The sequence below is a fragment of the Lissotriton helveticus genome, chromosome 5_1 (genome assembly GCF_964261635.1).
Source record: "Lissotriton helveticus chromosome 5_1, aLisHel1.1, whole genome shotgun sequence".
In the NCBI taxonomy this organism is placed as follows: domain Eukaryota; kingdom Metazoa; phylum Chordata; class Amphibia; order Caudata; family Salamandridae; genus Lissotriton; species Lissotriton helveticus.
Window position 1 is genome coordinate 1,326,241,377 of NC_136065.1, and position 16,884 is coordinate 1,326,258,260.

The 16,884-nt window shown below is 45.1% G+C and overlaps 1 protein-coding gene across 2 annotated transcripts in view; it reads left to right on the plus strand.

The window, feature by feature from the left end:
* The window catches only part of LOC144755356 (receptor-type tyrosine-protein phosphatase V-like), a 704,907-nt gene that overhangs the window by 686,876 nt on the left and 1,147 nt on the right, over positions 1-16,884 (plus strand). The window lies entirely within an intron of this gene.

Consider the following 16,884-nt stretch of genomic DNA (forward strand, 5'->3'; position numbering starts at 1 on the left):
CAACTCACGGGAAACACTGAAGCAACAGCACCTGTCATTACCGAGGAGCCAGCACCTTCACCATGGGCATGGCTGAGAATTGATTTTGGGAGCTTCCCAGATGGAAGAGTAACAGCAGTCATTGTGGACAGCTACACTAAATACCCAATCATGGAAGTTCTCCCATCTACATCATTCAGCAATCTCCAGCCAGTGCTAGACAAATCCTTCACCCTTTTCGGAATCCCACATATCATCAAAACCGACAATGGACCCCCATTTCAGGGCAGCGAGTTCAGAGAATTTCTGACACGTCTCAGGATCAAACACCACCGAGTAACTCCACAGTGGCCACAGGCAAACGGCGAAGTGGAACGATTTATGCGAACCATCAACAAAGTGTTACGAATTGCCACAGCTGACAGCACAGACCCCAAATACACGCTACAACAATTCCTGAGAGACTACCGCAGTACGCCTCACTGCACGACCCAACCATGCCCATGGTCACTCATGCTGGCTGGGCCTCGTAGAGACTTGCTTCCAAGAACAGAGTGCTGGAAACAGAAGCACTATGACCCAGCGAGGGCCCAAGAGAGGAGACTCAAAACCAATGACAAAGCGAGCAGAAAGCACAGGGCAAAGACCCATGTCCTACAACCTGGATGCTCTGTACTAATCAGGAACCGGTGGAACACTGGGAAGTTCCGAACTCCCTCCGAACCAGGTGTGTGGGTAGTGACGTCAACCAGTGGGACGGGCAGAGAGGGATGGCGAGACCGTAACGAGAAACATCTCGTGGTTCAAGAAAGTCCCGGATACGGCCAGAGACCAACCTATGGCGGAGCAACCAGAACTCCTTGTGACAACACGTAACGATGCCGAGCAGGAAGCGGAGGCCAGCACGTCGTCCAGCATGATGACACCACCGTGCCCGAGGCCCACAACCCTGAGCACCAAGCTGCGGGTGCAAGCCATTCTAGCCCGCGAATGCAACGAGGCACACGCCGTCACCAATATAACCTCCGGCCAAATCCAAAGCCCAACCAGTAGCTAGCGGACTTTATTTGCTAGACTGAAGTGAATTTGTTTTGTTTTCAAAATACAACTTGATGAGGAATGTAGCGTTCTAGTTGTTCGCCTAGCTAGGCGATACCCCGAAAACACTACTACACTATGTATTACTCTCTGGCCAGGCGTGGCCAGAGAGCAATAAATAAATGGGCCAGGGTCGCTCGAGGCGTCCAGTCCCGACTAGTAAACTGTGTGGTGATCCGTGGTGTGTCGTAGACTGGGGCGGGGCCATACACGATATTCACTAAGCCAAACATTCGCAGTAATTGTCCTGCTAGTAACCTGCTCGCACGTCACACGGGGTAGAGAGCGCATGCCTGCTGATGGCAGGGGTTGTATCATGAACATGAGCTCTGGGCCACAGCAGAGCCGTGAACCTGTCTTTAAGACTTTGCAGGGTCTAACAGAGGTGGACGAGCCAACAAATTAATAGATGGCAAGCCTAATATCTGGCATAGCATTAGGAGCCATAACACAAGCCAGGACATCAACATGTTTGGCATGTAAATCAGCGAACGCACAATATGTAAAAATATGATAAAGACCAACATTTAAAATAGTGTATTTCTTTAACATGCAGAAATGTTTAACTTTAGAAGAGATAGTTTATAAGCATGAACTTAGAAACATTCATGCCTCCTACCTCTCAGAGTCATACCATTAATGAACTAAGAGGCAGATCAGTTGTTGTGCCCCCTATACGTGGCCTGGGTTGTTATTGATTGAGCAACATTGTAGTCTTTTATAGAGGATTCTATACAGTGACATACTGATCTAATGTTACCACGGTGCTCTCAAATGTGATGATGATGGAAAAAGCACAGTGAAATGAAGCAATTGCCTCAGGTCACACAATATAATGAAGCGGGTAAGTCAGGACTGATCCCAGGTCGCCTGCTTTCACATTGTACAATTCAGCCATTAGATGGGCATCTATTTCACTCTCAAGTTTTACATCAAAGCTTAATTCTTTGTCTTTGATTTTTTTGAGGCCTTGCAACAGTACAGTGGGTGAAATAAATATAGACAATTTGCATGTTAAAACAGGTTGAAACAAGAAGTCTTTTACAAAAAAGTAAATAGTTAAGGGAAGGCAGGGGAATATTTTAATGCTGATATCACTTGCTTCCCCATATTTCATAGAGTCCAATTTCAAGAGATTTATGGAGAGGCTTAACACCTTGAGAGAAGGCGATTTCATACATTAACAAAACAAAGGTCTGGGATAGCACACAGATTTCACTTGACTCAAGTGAGGTGCAGAAGAGATACAGTGGTAATGAGTACCCTGACTACACACTTTAACAGCCCTCTGCAGGGTCTTTAATGTCATCCCATATGCAAAACATCTGCTGGCACTGGGCAGCACCTCCTCTGCATCTGGGTGGCTTGAGCCTGAGGTAAGACCGTGGGCAGCAGACTCCACATGATGCCCCAGCTTATTTTTGAGCTTGAAGTTCCTTGGGGACCTCAAGCTAATGCCTAAAGCACACAGACTTAACTCAGAGTTTCTCCACGTTAATGCATCAGGTGAAAATGGCACAGTTGTCATCAGCCCTACTCTGTCTTGTAAAAAATGTCCTTATTTGGAAGACTGAACTTTCAACCATCTTTTATTTTGGTTGGCTCTATCTACCAGAAGGTTGATCCTAAACCTAGATAAATACTGGCCCATGTAGGTTTTTGATGGATCCTCTGTGCCAGCAAAGAGAGGCTCTTTTGCCAGAGACAGGTTCTGGGCATTGCTGTGCCCCTTATGGCCAGGAAAAGATCCATGTGCCTGACTAGCTCTGCCACTATTGTCAGACCTGAAAGAAGAGGAAGCTGGACTGACCAGTGTGTGGGTGTGTGGAAGAGCAGGTCCCTGATGAGGAGGATAACGAGCAAAGAAGAGCTGAATGAAGCCTATGTACACATCATCTCAAGAGAGTGAACCACCCAGGATAAACATGGACTTAGTAGCCAAGCTGATCAAATGTTACCCAAGAAACAGATCTATGACCAAAGTTTAAGAAACCACAGAGAGCATTACTGGATTACATGTGTGCTGAGGCAACATCTTCCGATGTCCACGGTACTATACTTGTCTTTGTAGAAACATGTCTGTTCCTTTCAAACTCTTGATGGACACATAGATGTTTCTTCTTTTCCATGAACATAGGCTAGCATCACATGGGCTACAGCTAGTCTTCTTGATTGTGGCTCTGTCTGAATTATCTATCTGGGTGGACGGTGTCAGAGTTTTGAGGATTTGCACTCTGAGCATACATCCCTGTATCCAAGCTGCAACTGGTGAGCCTGTGGGCCCAGTTGGTCCCTCTGGATGCATGGGTGCCCGCGCCACCTTGATATTTTAAGTCAGTACGACATCTTTCAGATACAGATCCTTGAATGTTGTTATGCATGGGGAACACTCAATGGGTGCTAGCCAATTACCACACAGTAGTATGTTTGTTGAAACTTAGCAGTGATAGAAAGTCGAATCTCAACTAGTCTTGCCCAACACAATGTGGCGGGTACCAGCTACTGGAATCTGGGCATATTCATTTCTTTTACACTGAGACTTTGTGAATTGTTCTATTGTCACCCTAAAATATGACAGGTGGTTCTGCATGTTCGCGCTGTGCTTTTCCTACTGCAGACTTATCATGTGGTGTGGGACTGCCCAGCGTTGCACTCCTTCTGGGATAGGGTGGGTCATGAACTATCTGCAATTCTATGCTGCCTGATTGACCCGAGACACAGGGCGGCACTGTTGGGTCTTCTGGAGGAACTGGGGGGACCATGGTGGCCTGTATGGTAGCCAAAAGAGATGTTGCCCACCTGTAGAAACACCCTTCAACCCCCTCAATGCAACTATGGCACAAAGGAGTTGAGTGGTGTGCTCACCTAGAAGAACCGATGCATAAGGCATGTGGTTGTACCCTGAAACATGACAAAATATGGGGGAAATAGTGCTTTTATCTCAATTACTTTTTACAGGGCCCTCCTTTGCCTCGCTGCCTTCTCCACTGTTATCACAGTTTTTTTGCCACCTACAACTGCAGCACTGGTTAATTAAGTGCTGCAGTGTATGCAGCGACATGTCCGTCAGCATAATAAGGGCCAAAGCTGCATGCCCAGTTCACAAACCTACAACTGTTGACTGCTGCCTCTCCTATCTTTTTGGTAAAGAGATCTCCAGCAAAGGGGTGGAGAGATACAGACATGTAGGTATACTGTTTTTTAGTCAATGTAGGAGGGGCTAGGGGTGATGGGAAAATACTGAGTTATTAGCAGGGCCACTGGAATTATGCAGCCGGAGAGGACCAAATTATGTAGCTGGGTTGAGTAAGTTATGCGGCATAATGCAGCACAGTTTATAATAGTATTAACTCATTATTTAATCATTTTTAAAATTAGTAACACTCTGTGGCATTGGTTGCAACTCATTAGTACCAGTTTAACATCCAACTAAAGCAATAGAGCAACAGAAAAGGTGACCGCTCCAGCTTTGCAAAGGGCCTTCCAATGTGCGGCAACAAGTTTTATCACCTTTTTTGTAACATTTGAACTGTTTGAGGTAGAAAAAAGTTTTTAGGTTAAAATCTGCAGATTTTGCAGCAGATGATAGATTATGTGGCAAATGTGACAAATCTATAATTATGCGATAATCCCTGCCGCTACACAATCGCATAATTCTAGTGGCCCTGGTTCTTACTCAAAAATGGGCTGTGTTAAGGGATAATTTACGGAGGTGTTTGGGACAGAGATGCAATAGGGAACTCCCACCATCAAAAGAATAAGACTATTACATTTCACAAAATACCTGTCTAAAGTTTCTACAGCCCTAAAAGTGTTAAAAGAGGCTTAAATGTACTCCAGCCCAGCCTTGGAGTAAGTCTAGAACCATGCGCAATTATTTATAATTTTTTTTATTTTTTTAAATATAAACCTAAACAATGAAAACATATTATTAAACATTTAAACTTGTTTTAAAGTTAAAGTAATTGAATATATAACTTTTAACTAAGTTCATTATCAATTAAATAAACGTAAAAAGGTTAGTGAGGGTAGGTAAGATAATGTATTGTTTAAAAATGTAAATCCATAAATTAAATTAATATGTGTATATTATTTAACATATTAATTTGATGAGTTAATGTGCTGTCACATTTTATTTGATAAGTTCTAGGTTAATCAATATCTAAAATGATTTTAGATTTTGTATTAATATTATACATTAAAATATTTTATAATAAGAAAAGAAAATACACGTTATTAACTGTTCCTATACTTTCACATGGTGGGGTGAAAAGTTACTCGTAGTAACTTTGCACTTTTAAATTCTACTGTAGGAGGCTCCACCCCTTCATTTGAGAGGGTGGAGGCATGTAAGTGTAAATCTCCATTAGAAAATGGTGACGAGCAAAAATGCACAGAGCTACATTGAGGTGTACATTTACCTTTGTGAAAAAGCCCTAATGATGTCATTAGGGCTTAATTCATATTTCCCACTTTACTTGGCCCTGTTTGACTATTTTGGCTGATAAGAGTATTACATGTTGCTAATATTCCTGATACGTTTATCCCAAAAATCGAAAGATTTGAAGAAAACCTGGCTGGGGAAAGGTGTGTGGGATACAGCGAAATTCCACTGTGATCGTTCAGTAGGAAAGAACCTTTTTTCCTAGAGGCCCCTCACTCACCAAGGTTGCCCCTTGGTGGCATGCTTCATCATTGGATCTACGGATTGAGGTGTGCTTCGACTTAACTGTTACGCAGGAGCACTTCTTGATGTAGTAAATGATAAAGATAGTGAGGTGGGAGGGAGTGGAAAAGAAAGTTAAAAATACCTGACTAGTAGAACAATTCTTTTGTTCCCGCCCCTAGCCGGTTAGGTTAAAATCAGGAGTTGTGACTGAAGGCAAGGACTGTAATGAGTCCGTTCTCTTCAGAAATGATCAGTCAACATGTTTCCAGCCGTTCCCCTGTTAGCTCTTCTTCAGGACCTATAGGGAATCTAATCCCAATCATACCGCTCCTCAAGATCCTCTAATGAGGAAACAGTGGGTAGCATGCCATGCGCATGCACCTGATATACATGCGGTTACTTTTGAGTCGTTCCGTATATTTTGGACGCTATGCTAAAATACTTGCCTAATCGATTCCCCGAGGACGGCCTTGATGAAGGTGTGACTACAGGCCCCTCCTCCCTGGCAAATACCATGACGCAATAGCATAGTGTCCAAAATATACGGAACGACTCAATAGTAACAGTATGTATACTAACAGTCTCTGCCAGCTGATGAGGATCCGGAAAACAATGCATCACATGTATTGAAATGAAAGCACTCCCTAGCACATGGAATTCCTTTTTTAATAGCCAATAGGATGACAGGGTACGAGCAATATCCTGTGGGCTGATCGAAGATTTGAAAGACAACATCTTAAATTAAAGATGTGCAAGATTGTTATTATGCCATAAAGATTTCACATCATGTGAATATTTTTAAACTGCAGTTAAATCAGTAGGTGCTAAATGCTGCACATTTTGTTTTAACAAGGGCGATATAATGGAGCACATTTATCATGGAATATTGGGGGAAAAAGTCCAATTATTCTGCAAGGATCATCCATTACCAACCATCTAGAACCCTCTATTCTCTCTGGGCTTGTACTGAGAATCAAGCGGAAAACATTGGGTGGTGCGACCTTCCCCTACCTTGCTGCGCGGGCATGTAATGCACTTCCTCTTGATCTGCAAGGTTTGAGGGGTAAACTGCTTCAGGCATGCTCTAAAGACCTGGTTCTTCAAGATAGTCTTTCAGTGATAATTTTTGTGTGCGAATATGTCTGTAAGGTCCTTCAGTGCCGGGACACTCTTGGAGTAGCTGTGTGCTTTATAAATCCCCGATTGATTTGTGCACTGCCCTGTCTTAAAGCAATGGCTGGAGAGGGTTTTCCCGTGTAAATGTTTAAAATGAAACATTTTGGCAATACCTAATCCAAAAATCTTTTTTTACCCGTACAAGTAGCAGTGCTCTTAGATGTGACACCCGCCAAATAACACATTCTTGGCTCGGTAGTTGGGTGTGTGGGGCCTGAGTCGGGTCTGCTATCTCTGTCGTTTTTTTGTTGTTGATGTGAGCCAAGAATGAAAAACAAAACAGAGACTTTGATATAAGCAAGAGAGAGGTATAGATAGCCCTCTGGCGGCTGAATTTTAAAATGTGAAAGTTGATAAATTGGAATCAATACCAGCTTTCCTGCTTGTCTAAATCGAGTGATCCTGAGGGCAATTGATTTATTTCACAGAGCCTCTTTTTCCTGTATTATCATATATGAGCACACTTTTAAATACTTGAGTCCATAATGTGCACTGTTCAAGCACATTTTATATTAGATTTAATAGACTATAATGTTGCTCCATCAATAATAAGAACCTAGGCCATGTTTAGGGTTTACATGACTACTGAATTGCCTCCTAGTTCACTAATGCCATTGTTGTTCTGGGGGGGGGGCATAGTACATAGGCCTGTCAGTCACATGATGAAATGATTTGGCGACGGGGAGCACTAGAAACATTGAGTTCTGAAAACATGTTCAAACTTGACACCTCTACTATAAAGGCTTCATTTGGCAGAGTCAAAGAAGAGTGGGTGCAGTGAAAATACATTTAAAATAAGTGCTCGCAGGGACTCCAGGTTGTATTGTTGTATGTGACCGTAGCCATGAGTTCCCAGGGAGAACTACCAGGCTCACGAGGACCAGACAGGGGAATAGCTCAGCAGCGGCCCGTTCAGGTAAGAGCTGAGGCGCAGTGGGGCCATGTGGGCCGGGATTTTGACAGACGATGAGCAAAAATGTATTATTTATTTAAATTTCACTCGTCATCTGTTGAATTACTCCCCCCCACCCCCCTTCCACCTGGGCCCACTGCCTCACCACTCTTACCTGCACGGGCTGCTGCTGGCATAGCTTGAGTAGAGGCATTTTATGGATCGGGATCTTAAAAGTAAATATATATTACTGTTGTCCTCTGAGGCGGAAAGCCGGAGGTGTTTGCTCGCATTTTAAAAATTGTATAATTGTGTTAAAACTTGTATTTTAAAATCACTGGGAACTTACCCTGAGCACTTGCCAGAACTTCGCCTACTAGTGACCCTGCTCCAGCGGATCTTAGCGCTGCGACAGGGAAGGATTGCTCTGCCGCCATCGCGGCTCGAACGATAGGACATGCCCACTTTAGAGGCCACGCCCACCCCGACCTGATAAAGCGCTGACCACTAGCGCGCCAAAAACCATTACCGTTGTCCTCTGAGGCGGAAAGCCGGAGGTGTTTGCTCGCATTTTAAAAATTGTATAATTGTGTTAAAACTTGTATTTTAAAATCACTGGGAACTTACCCTGAGCACTTGCCAGAACTTCGCCTACTTGTGACCCTGCTCCAGCGGATCTTAGCGCTGCGACAGGGAAGGATTGCTCTGCCGCCATCGCGGCTCGAACGATAGGACACGCCCACTTTAGAGGCAACGCCCACCCCGACCTGATAAAGCGCTAACCACTAGCGCGCCAAAAACCATTACTGTTGTCCTCTGAGGCGGAAAGCCGGAGGTGTTTGCTCGCATTTTAAAAATTGTATAATTGTGTTAAAACTTGTATTTTAAAATCACTGGGAACTTACCCTGAGCACTTGCCAGAACTTCGCCTACTGGTGACCCTGCTCCAGCGGATCTTAGCGCTGCGACAGGGAAGGATTGCTCTGCCGCCATCGCGGCTCGAATGATAGGACACGCCCACTTTAGAGGCCACGCCCACCCCGACCTGATAAAGCGCTGACCACTAGCGCGCCAAAAACCATTACTGTTGTCCTCTGAGGCGGAAAGCCGGAGGTGTTTGCTCGCATTTTAAAAATTGTATAATTGTGTTAAAACTTGTATTTTAAAATCACTGGGAACTTACCCTGAGCACTTGCCAGAACTTCGCCTACTAGTGACCCTGCTCCAGCGGATCTTAGCGCTGCGACAGGGAAGGATTGCTCTGCCGCCATCGCGGCTCGAACGATAGGACACGCCCACTTTAGAGGCCACGCCCACTTCTCCTACTACAAATGTGTCCTTCACGCAAGCGCAGCGGACGAGCGCAGCGGGAGCGCCGTTTGCGCGCCGAAGGCGCGCCTAAGGCAAGCCCGACTGCGCCCGTCCGCGATCGTCCGCGGTCCAGGGCCTTACCCCCTGTCCCTCGGGAGAACTATATACGGTGGAGTAAGCATGAATTACTAGCCTTCCGCCACGGCACCGCTGAGTCGTGTAGGCACAATCTACGAGTAGAGGATAACATAGGCTGCGAACACTGCCACTTCTCCTATGACCTCGGTAAGAGCATGGTCACTTCGGAATATACCATACGATGCGGACTGATAAATGTCCGCTCGTTACGTAAACACAAGTTAGATCTATATGATCTACTCTCCGAAAAACAGTGGGAACTGGTATTTCTAACCGAAACTTGGCTGAATGACGAGTCCACGCCTGACGCCCTAGAGGCTCTTCCAGAGGGTTATATAATACATAGACAGGATAGACCAACAGGTAGAGGAGGGGGCATTGCTATTGTTGCCCAGGAAAGTTTACGATGCCAATTAGACCACGCGCCCATCCTGGACAGTGAGACAGGGAGTTTTACGATTAAAGTGAATAACAACTGCACACTGAAAGGCATGTTGATCTACAGACCTCCTGGCTCCTCAGCCAGGTTTGAGGAGAGCCTGGTTGAAAGCATTATAGAGATCTCGCTATCCAAAGACAAATTTATGGTACTCGGTGACCTTAATCTACATCTTAACGACCCCTCTGACAGCGCCAGCATGAATTTTTGCAAAGTATTAGGAGCCTTACAACTGAATCAAATTGTAAGCGGCCCCACCCATCAGTTAGGAAACCTCCTAGATCCGATATTCGTTAACTGGGGGGAAGTAGAAGCGACAACTCCCATCCCCATCCCCTGGTCGGATCACTATCTGGTACCTTTTGCCATCCGAATTCCTGAAGGCAAATCTCTGCGACCCATTGCACGGTACCATCTCAGGCGAAAATGGGCTACCTTCTCCCAGTCTAAGTTCTGTCAGGCTCTGACCAAAGGAGGGGACCCCGGGGGAGATGATGCAGACACGGCTAACTTTCTTCTCTGCAAGCGCATCAACGATGCTCTCGATCTTACAGCCCCCCTGTCAAAAGCCAAACCTGGTGGCCGTGTTAATAAAACTGCACCTTGGTTCAGTAATAACTTGCGGGACGCAAAAATCTCATTGAAGAGAACCGAAAGGCAATGGCGAAGGGCTCTCTCAAAAGATACTAGAGATGCCTACTTGTCAGAGAGAAGACTTTATCATGGCTTAATTAGAAAGTCGAAAGCCACATATTATGCGGCCAGGATCAGCGAAGCTGGTAACTCAACGAAGGAGCTGTTCCTACTCTACAAAACTCTCTCTAATGGAAAATCTGCCATTGCCCCTGATGACTGCTCACCCGAGTCTTGCGACAGAATCGCAGACTTTTTTGCCGAAAAAATATCTAAAATCTATTCGGCATTCCCAACCCCACCCATGAATGGGATCGAGTTTGTGGAAAACCCAAGGGAATGGGGAGACATACTTACACTGACAAATTTTGTCACCCCGCCCTCGGAAGATCTCCTTAAAATCTGTAGGTCTGTGAAGTCGGGCTCTCCACGGGACCCTACTACTCCTAAACGTCTAGAGGACAGCCTAGTGGTTCTGGAGCCCTACATCAGGCATCTACTGGACGTGTCTTTCAACACAAAGACAGTGCCCAAAGAATGGAAAAAAGCGGTAGTCCTTCCCCTTAGGAAAAAACCCAATATTAGCTTCGATATACTAGATGACCTACGGCCTATCTCTCTCTTACCCTACCTGGCCAAGGTGGCCGAAAAAACGGTTAATCTCCAGCTTATGGATTTCGTGGACAAAGCCGCCTTACTGCACGACACCCAATTTGGCTTCCGCCCCCGCCACTCAACGGAATCGGCACTTCTGATGGCTGTGGAGTCCCTAAGGCAGGGGGTGGATGAGGGACACACTATGGCCCTTATCCTATTGGACCTGAGTGCGGCATTCGACACTGTAGCGCATTCCACCTTGTTACAGTGTCTGAATAATGGAGGCATATCAGGAGCCGCACTCCAATGGATCCAATCCTTCCTGACTGGGAGAAGTTTCCAGATCCGTCAAGGAGACCACTACTCTAGAGACATGGGACTGGGCCAGGGAGTTCCTCAGGGATCGTCCTTGAGCCCAACCCTTTTCAATCTTTATGTCTCCCCAGTGGCGCCGATTGCCGCGGGACATGGATTGCAAATTGTATCCTATGCCAACGACACGCAGCTGGTCGTCTCCCTCTCGCGTGCACCCGGCCTTGCCATGGACAGCTTCAGGGCCTGCATGCAGGACCTTGCTACCTGGATGTCCACAAATTGCCTGAAATTAAATGGCAACAAGACCGAGGTGCTCGTGGTGGGAGGGAATCCTTCCGTCTGGTCGTCGGCATGGTGGCCTTCATGCCTGGGTGAGGCACCTATACCCCGGCAAGAAGTCAGAAACCTGGGGATCTGGCTCGATGCCGACCTGTCTCTCGGACCCCAGATAGACAGGGTCACGGGCATCTGCTTCAGCGTTTTAAAAATCCTGCGAAAGGTCCTAGTTCTCCTCCCTATGGCCGCACGCAGAACGCTGGTGCACGCTCTGGTCACCTCACGCCTGGACTTTGGCAACCTACTCTATCTGGGAGCTACCTGTAAGGCAATAAATCGACTACAGGTGCTACAGAATGCGGCAGCTCGCCTCATACTAAAACTACCTAAAAGATCAGACTCCAAAGCTGCCCTCCAGTCCCTTCATTGGTTGCCTATAAAGAGCAGAGTTGAATTCAAAGCTCTCTCCTTGCTAATAAGGCACCAGCACCACTCCAGAACCTAGTCACCAGGTATGTTCCATCTCGCGCTCTGCGCTCCTCGCAGGGAGGCCTACTTAAGGTCCCGAGGGTAAAGCGAGCTCGCATGGGAGGAAGATCCTTTCGATACCTGGGGGCTAAGAGCTGGAATGCTCTACCTCTCAATCTACGTCTGGACCCTTCTGAATCTAGTTTCCGGAGGAAATTAAAAACCCATCTCTTTTCAAAATAGTTGGCCCCTTCCCCTTTGTGTCCTATGAGTGCTTCAGTTAGCGCGGGGACACGCTTTTAGCGTAACCAAGCGCTTTACAAAATTCCCTTAATAACAATAATAATATATATATATATATATATATATATACATATATATATATATATCTCCTTTGCAGAGAATAGTGTCAAGGAACGCCCTTCCAGGCGGGTCGGGGCTCAAGTCGTGCGGACGATAATTGAACAAACTCCTCTCACCCACATTCCGGTGATGAAACGAGCTACTCCGGTTGCAGTTTTTGATGCAAATCAAATTTAATTGGGCACAGATACGACGTGTTTTGACTCCTTCCGGAGTCTTGGTTACATGACCTTCGAAGGAGTTCCCACGTTAAATAACATAAATGTTCTCCGTGACGCATATTGAACACTGATAAACATAAACAACATACTGCCAGCGTTCAGCTCGATGATAGTTGCCCTTTTTTACAATACAGTCAATAATGTGAACATGATCCGTCTCATGTTTGAAATAATAAGGATTTTAAACAAATGATAATTGTGATAAGGTGACACCACTATTTACAGGACTGAGAACATCAAGCATGATATGATAAGGGCAAGATGCTTAACGTATGTGGATTGCGGTCAAGTACCGCATTTGAAAACAATGGTGGCATTGATAGAAGCAGTGTTTGTTAGAAACTAGGTATTTGTGGGTAGAGTACCCAAATTGGGGTGATGCCCTCACTAAATGGACTGACAAAGTTAATATTTGGCTACGTTATATAGATGATGTGTTCTTTGTATGGGAGGGCAATGAAATTGATCTGATGAGTTTCGTCAAAGAACTGAATTGTAACAGTGTAAATTTGACATTTTCTATGCAGCATAGCCAGAAAACAGTGGACTTTCTCGATCTCCGATTAAGTGTAGAGAAATGAGTACTTTCTACCAATATATTTCGCAAATCAACAGCAGAGAACTCAGTTCTACATGCAGCCAGTTGCCATCCCCCTAGTTTTAGGTCGGACGTTTGTTATTTAACGTGGGAACTCCTTCGAAGGCCATGTGACCAAGACTCCGGAAGGAGTCGAAACACATCGAATCTGTGCCCGATTAAATTTGATTTGCATCAAAAACAACAACCGGAGTAGCTAGTTTCTTCGCCGGAACGTGGGTGAGAGGAGTTTGTTCAATATATATATATATTGAACATATATATATATATATATATATATATATATCACTGCTCCGTTCCGCGCTCAGGACAATTCCACTGCCCACACGGTAGAAAAGCACTCTCGGGGGACAGTTTGGGTTAATTTATTAGAACTCCAAACAACACTGCATAACGGATGCATTTCGGTAATAAAATTAAGGTTTATTACCGAAACGCGTCTTTTATGCAGTGTTGTTTGGAGTTCTAATAAATTAACCCAAACTGTCCCCCGAGAGTGCTTTTTTACCGTGTGGGCAGTGGAATTGTCCTGAGCGCGGAACGGAGCAGTGATTTATTTAGTGGGTGCACCCCCACTACGAGGAGCACCCGCCTGTGAGTGCGAGCCACTGGTGTAACGCAGGAGCTTTGATATATATATATATATATATAATATGAGAGAGAAAATGTGCACCTATAGAAGTAATCCTTGAATGGATAGAAATGTACTACTTTTTGGAGTTCACAAACATTGGCAGTAGTAGCCTTGGAAAGCTGCATAGTCTCAAGTTTCCAGGCATACTACTGGTAATCAGACACCCAAAAGGTGATGCGATGAATGTTTGCAAATAGTCTAACCAGTGGTAATTGCTCAGGATAGCATTTCAACGCACTGTTTTTCGCCCACTGCGCTACTCTAGACAGAGACCTTCCAAATTCAAATCAGTTCATCCGAAACTTGGTCATCTCACCCCTCCACCCTGAAGCCCATTGCTTATTCAGTTGGTATTTTTCAGATTCACACCTCCCAAATCTCATTGACTAAGCTAAGCTCCTGAAGTAAACTTTCATATTTCTCAAGACATTGCAGAATTTCTCTTCATATATTTATACTGCATATGTACCATTGCTAGGAAATCAGGACGGATATGTGCATGCAGTGGACATGTTCTCTTCTCTCTGGTAATGTGCAGTAATGAAAAGGGCTTACACAAACACTCTATCAAAAGTAATTTGTATTTAATCATAATTGATATTCTTAAAATTTGCTGCCCAAGGAGATGTATTCCAGGGTTTTAATAGTGTATTTCCTCCATTTTTTTAAACCTATTGAATTTAAGAGGTTAGCAAAAATCAGTACGTACTGCTTTTCTTCAATAGAAGATAGGGCCAGCCTCTGTACGGAATCATGGTTGGATGACCCTATGTACGTACATACAAATGAAACCACAACGCTATCTAACAAACACTTTCAACGACCGGACTAAGCTACAGCTTTTAAAGTTGAGAATGGGGGTGATCCCCCTATCTTGTCACCTCCCTAAATGGAAAAGAGACTTTGCTCAGGAAAAGTGTTGGCTCTGCAGCCAACACAAGGAGGATATAATACACGTAATCTGCCTGTGCCCTAACCTCCTAGAAGATAGAAGGGCTCTGATACGAAGGGGTTGGATTGCAGAAGACACAAGATCCTGCAGATGAGCTGTCCTGGCTTGTCTTGACACCCTGAACACTTCCCTGATCTGTGCCTTGGTCAGATTCATGGATCGCTTCATCAAGAAGCTAGAGGAGGTGAGATGTGAATGCGAGGGACAGACAGGCAACCTGTCCCCTCGCCCTCACTGAGTCTATCGCCGCCGGTTACTGACTATCGGTCATGCTCTTGACTTTCAACCAATGCATGACACAAGGCGTTTATTTGTTCAAATTGGTTTTCTCACATAATCTTCTCCCCCTTCACTTAGGAAGATGCCAAACTCTCTTTTTATAAACGAATACAATTCACATAGTATTTCGCACTGTGCAATATGCAACAGAACCTTTTATGTTACAATGATTCTTTTCTTAATTCCCAACTGCTCAAGCTTTTAGACTGTAGGTTTTAACGATGCTTTTAACTTTCCTACCAAAGCCAGTACCTAAGGACATAACAATGCTTTTGAACTTGTCAAAGTCAGTCCCTAACGAACGAACTTCTATCTCTGTATACTGTTGCAAAGGTTTTTAACAAATCATGCCATACAGTTGATAAATAAATATATTTAGTGGCTTATTTAATGTCTGGGCAAGCAATACTGGATGTACAGAGAAAAACAAAGGAAAGCTGTGTCCACACAAGCGAAGGGGATATAAGGCATTATTGATACAAGGTCTTTCTGGACCTCTTGGAAGACTCTCTGGTGACAGCGGCTTAAGTTAAAAGCCACCAGAGAAGGACCTAACTGATGGGAAGCTGGGACATTCCAAATGGGACAATGTCTCTGAATTATTTGTAGTGCTGGAGCACAATGGGCCACATGTAATCCTCTGAAATGCCAGTCAGGCTGTGGTTGAACCACGCACGAGTAATCTACTGAGAGGAGCAGTATTAGTCACATACCAAAGGCCCAGGACTATAAAGAATTTTCGCATATTTCCTCATTGGGCAGGCCGCCTCTAGGACTCTGACTTCGAATACTGGCTCAACCATCAAGTTGTGAGATCAGAGGGCAATTGCAGCTGCATCACAGATGTGGGGTACTGTCTTGCTCTGTGCCATAGTGCACAATTAATTCTGTGCCCCAGGCGCTGTCTAAGACAGTGCTCCATTTCACACCAAATGCACTATTTGCAGTGCAGGTGTGAACTCATCCCTGTATGGAGAATAGCACACCAGTGAAAGGCAGACCAGCTGTTTTAAGCCTTGAGCCCATGTTTCAGTGCAGATGGCAACCCTGCCTACATTTCAAAGTGGGACCGAGGTTGAAGAACCCCCTGCATGCAGGTGCAGTGAGTAACTGCATCTGCCTCTCCAGCAGTGCCTGGGGTTGTCCCTTGGATACCAATGCCCACCTCACAAAGGGTTCCCTCAGTGGCCGCACTAACTGTGCAGCACAACTACATGGCACATTGTCATTGTGTCTCCTAACTGCCTCTTTCCTGATGTGTCTGTGATATGACGAGGGTCCAAAGCTAATTATTACCTCATTTGCAGGAGCCACACTCCCATGCACATGAGGTAGCACCCCCTTGAGATGGCACAGGTGACAATTTTGCGCTGGCACTACCTTTATTACAGAAGGGGCCATGCAAGCATCTGCTGCCCGTTATGTAATGCCAAAGTGACTAAGGAGAGCAAAAAGCGAGCGCACCCACCTGTTGCACCCGCAGGATTCTGTATATACTACGGCTCCTATATGGTTCTTTTCCCCATTAGCTAGCAGTACGTTGGTTGCACATTAAGGTAGGATGTCAAGTGAGTTCTTAAGGTTGGTGCATGGGCAGTTACTACCAAAGGCAGAGTGAAATGTTTCAATCCTTTAATCTGACTCCCACCCGTTGGTGGCTCCTACATACGCTTGTTTTACATAGTCCTGTCAATTCTGTAGAGAAATCGGGATAAACCACAAAGTAGTTAATAATCTTTTTGGGATGCTCTTGTGCATAATGCCACAATAAAGGGGTTGCCTCATAATATTACACAACTGTTAAACAGAAAATGTGTGAATGTCAGTGAAGAACAAGCGAGTGAAG